Source organism: Pan paniscus, chromosome 20 (assembly GCF_029289425.2).
Source record: "Pan paniscus chromosome 20, NHGRI_mPanPan1-v2.0_pri, whole genome shotgun sequence".
NCBI classification, from domain to species: Eukaryota; Metazoa; Chordata; class Mammalia; order Primates; family Hominidae; genus Pan; species Pan paniscus.
Window position 1 is genome coordinate 62,817,147 of NC_073269.2, and position 4,687 is coordinate 62,821,833.

Below are 4,687 nucleotides of genomic sequence, written 5' to 3' on the forward strand. Positions count from 1 at the left end.
TTCATAGTATCTGTTATTTGTTGTTTTTGTTTACAATACAAATAGAAACCATGCACACAGATAGAAGAACTCCTTCCCTGTTGTTTTTGTTTTGTTTTGTTTTTGGTAGCGGGCGGGGTGAGCTGCTCTCATGTTATTCCATGAGTTTTTTTGTGTGTTGCTTCTTGCGCATGGTTCATTTTTTGTTTTTATTTTTTGAGACGGAGTCTCGCTCTGTCACCAGGCTGGAGTGCAGTGGTGCGATCTCGGCTCACTGCAACCTCCACCTCCCGGGTTCAAGCGATTCTCCTGCCTCACCCTCCTGAGTAGCTGGGACTACAGGATAGTCTCGATCTCTTGACTCATGGTCTGCCCACCTTGGCCTCCCAAAGTGCTGGGATTACAGGCATAAGCCACCGCTTCCAGCCTGTATATGGTTCATTTAAATCAAATGAGATAGTCCTTGAGACATGGGGGAAGTTGAATGTGAGTTATCCTTTGGCCAAGACTTAAAGATGGTATATGAGTTTGTGCTGCTGTGCTCCCTAGACCTGACCTGATTCATGCTTCTGCCAGGTTGTAAACCTGTTTTCTCCTGCTGAATTGGCAGAGTAGTCCCAAAAGAACTGTAACTAAGGTATGCACATACTGAAGAAAGGGATATAGTATTTCTGGGAGAGCTCTAAGGAAGGTAGACTTGTGTTGCAGTCATTCTGAAGAATTATGGGTGGTGATTCTTGCAGAAGCCCAGCTCATACATCTAGGCTAGATGATGCTTAGATATCTGTCAGTGCCTGGGGATGTTTTAAGGCCTCTGGTTGGGTTTAAGCCTGCTGGGAAAAACCTCGGCTAAAAACAGCTGAAAAGCTTTTCCTGAACCTGTGCTTGAGAGCAGCATTTTACCTCTATGGAGTGCTTTACTTGCCATCCATAGGATGCTAGGCACATTTCAAAGAAGGACTGTTTTAGGAAAGTGGTTTCTTATCTGTTAAATTTATTGAGGCTCGTTTTATGGCCTATCATATGGTCTATCTTGGAGAAAGTCCCATGCGCTGTTGAATAGAATGTGTATTCTGTGGCTGTTGGATGAAATGTTCTGTATATATCTGTTAAGTCCATTTGTTCCAAGGTATAGTTTAATTCCATTGTTTCTTTGTTGACTTTCTTTTTTTAAAAATTTGAGATGGAGTTTCACTCTTGTCACCCAAAGCTGGAGTACAATGGCATGATCTCAGCTCACTGCAACCTCTGCCTCCCAGGTTCAAGTGATTCTTCTGCCTCACCCTCCCGAGTAGCTGGGATTACAGGTGCCTGCCACCACACCCAGCTAATTTTTTTATTTTTATTAGAGACAGGGTTTCACCATGTTGGCCAGGCTGGTCTTGAACTCCTCACCTCAGGTGATCTGCCTGCCTCAGCCTACCCAAGTGCTGGGATTACAGGCATGAGCCACTATGCCAGACCTCTTTGTTGGCTTTCTGTGTTGATGACCTATCTAGTGCTGTCAATGGAGTATTGAAGTCCCCCACTATTATTGTGTTGATCTCTATCTCATTTCTTAGGTCTATTGGTAATTGTTTTGCAAATTTGGGAGCTCCAGTGTTAGGTGCATATATGTTTAGGATTGTGATATTTTCCTGCTGGACAAGGCCTTTTACCATTATATAATATCCCTCTGTCTCTTTTAACTGCTGTTGCTTTAAAGTTTGGTTTGTCTGATATAAGAGTAGTTACCCCTGCTTCTTTTTGGTGTCCATTTGCATGAAATGCCTTTTTCCACCCTTTAAGTTTATGTGAAGTCCTTATGGGTTAGGTGAGTCTCATAAAGGCAGCAGATAGCTGGTTAGTGAGTTCTTATCCATTCTACAGTTCTGTGTCTTTTAAGTGGAGCATTTAAGCCATTTACTTTCAATGTTAGTATTGAGATGTGAGGTACCAGTGCATTCATCATGCTCTTTGTTGCCTGTGTACCTTGGTTTTTTTTTGGTTTTTTTTTTTTGCTTTTTAACTTTTTTTTTGTATTATAGGTCCTGTGTGATTTATGCTTTAAAGAGGTTCTGTTTTGATATGTTTCCAGGATTTGTTTCAAGATTTAGAGCTCCTTTTAGCAGTTCTTATAGTGGTGCCTTGGTAGTGGTGAATTCTCTCAGCATTTGTTTGTCTGCAAAAGACTGTATCTTTCCTTCATATATAATGCTTAGTTTCACTAGATACAAAATTCTTGGGTGATAATTGTTTTGTTTGAGGAGGCTGAAGATAGGGACTCAATCCCTTCTAGCTTGTAGGGTTTCTGTTGAGAAATCTGCTGTTAATCTGATAGGTATTCCTTTATAGGTTGCTTGTTGGCTTCTGTGTCACAGCTCTTAACATTATTTCCTTTGTCTTAACTTTAGATAACCTGATGACAATGTGCCTAGTGATGATCTTTTTGCAGTTAATTTCCCAGGTATTCTTTGTGCTTCTTGTATTTGGATGTCTAGATCTTTAGCAAGGCTAGGGATGTTTTCCCCAAATATATTTTCCAAACTTTTAGATTTCTTTTCTTCCTCAGGAACACTGGTTATTCTTGGGTTTGGTCATGTAACATAATCCCTGACTGCTTGGAGGCTTTGTTCATATTTTCTTATTCCTTTTTCTTTGTCTTTGTTGGATTGGGTTAATTTAAGACCTTGTCTTCAAGCTCTGAATTTCTTTCTTCTACTTGTTCAATTCTACTGCTGAGACTTTCCAGAGCATTTTGCATTTCTATAAGTGTCCAATGTTTCTTGCATTTTTTATTTTTATTTTTCTTTATGCTATTTCCTTGAATATTTTTCCCCTCACTTCTTGTATCACTTTTTGGATTTCCTTGCATTGGGCTTCACCTTTCTCTGGTGCCTCCCTGTTTAGCTTAATAACTAACCTTTTTCAGGTAAATCAGGGATTTCTTCTTGGTTTGGATCCATTGCTGGTGAACTAGTGTGATTTTGGGGGGTGTTAAAGAGCCTTGTTTTGTCATATTACCACAGTTGGTTTTCTGATTCCTTCTCATTTGGATATGCTTTGTCATAGGGAAGGTCTAGGGCTGAAGGCTGTTGTTCAGATTCTTTTCTACCACTCTTTTTCTATTCCCTTGACATAGTACTCTCCCCACTTTTCCTATGGATGTGGCTTCATGTGAGCCAAACTGCAGTGACTGTTGTCTCTCTTCTGGGTCTAGCCACCCAGCAAGTCTGCCTGGCTCTGGGCTGGTACTGGCTATTGTCTGCACAGAGTCCTGTGATGTGAACCACCTATGGGTCGCTCAGCCGTCGATATCAACACCTGTTCTGGTGGAGGTGGCAGTGGTATAAAATGGACTCTGTGACAGTTCTTAGCTTTGGTGGTTTAATGCTCTATTTTTGTGCTGGTTTGCCTCCTGCTGGGAGGTGGCACTTTCCAAAGAGCATCAGCTGTGGCAGTTTGGAGAGGAACCATTGGTGGGTGGGGCCGTAGAACTCCCGAGATTATAAGCCCTTTGTCTTCAGCTACCAGGGTGGGCAGGGAAGGAACATCAGGTGGGGGCAGGTCCAGGTATGTCTGAGCTCAGTATGTCTGAGCTCACACTCTCCTTGGGCAGGTCTTGCTATGGCTGCTGTGGGGGATGTGGGTGAGGTTCCCAGATGAATGGAGTTGGGTACCTAAGAGCATTATGGCTGCCTCTGCTGAGTCATGCTTGTTGTCAGGGCAGTGGGGGAAAGCTGGCAGTGACAGGCCTCACCCAGCTCCCACACAAACGAAAGAACCGGTCTCACTCCCACTGTGACCCCCCCAACAGAACTGAGTCTGTTTCCAGCCAGTGGATGAACCAGGCTTGAGAACTTGCCCCAGGCTACGAGCCTCCAAACTGCAAAAGAAAAGGGCTTCATTCTTTCCCTGCCTGCAGAGTCTGCACACCTGATCTGTGCCCTGCCTCAAGTTCTGACCAGGAGGCTTCTCACCCAGTTCAAAGTGTCACAGAGTGCAGCTGGAGATTTCCTTCTCCCTTTGGTGTTTTCCCCCTCTCACCTGGGTGCCCTCCCAATGGATCCCTGTGGTGCCAGGCAGGAATGGCCTGCCTGGGGTCCAGCAAGCTCCCAGGGTCTTTCCCGCTGCTTCCTCTACCCCTGTATTTTGCTCAGCTCTCTAAATTGACTCAGCTCCAGGAAATGTCAGAAACTTCTCCCACAAGCAGACCTTCAGTTTCTCCAGTTGGGGTGGGGTATGTTTGGAAGAGGAGGATCTCTCTTTCCCATTTCCGAAGTTGGGGCACTCACAGTATGTGGGGTGTCTCCTGCCACCTTCAGAGGGTCTGTGGGTACTCTTGGAAGATTTCTGGTTTGTTCTTGCAGTTGATCTGGAGCTAAAATTCATAATCGGAAATGGTATTGTATTTTGAATTTTAGTTACTGCCTGTTCATTGCTCTGAAGCAGTGTTTTTTTCCCCCCAACTTTTTTTCCTCTGTGCTTCAGATTGGATAATTGCCATCAATCTCTCTTCAAGTTCACTTAGTCTTACTTCTTTTGTTTCCATTCTGCTTTTAAGCCCAGTGAATTTTTTATTTCACATGCTGTGTATCTCAGTTTGATGAAGGCCAATTTATCACTCTACTGCTTTTAAAGTAGGCTCACAAAATCTAACCTAAGTGAGGTTTCACCTCTTGGTCTGAGGCTTTTTTTTTTTCCATTTTCCAATTAATAATAAGTTATG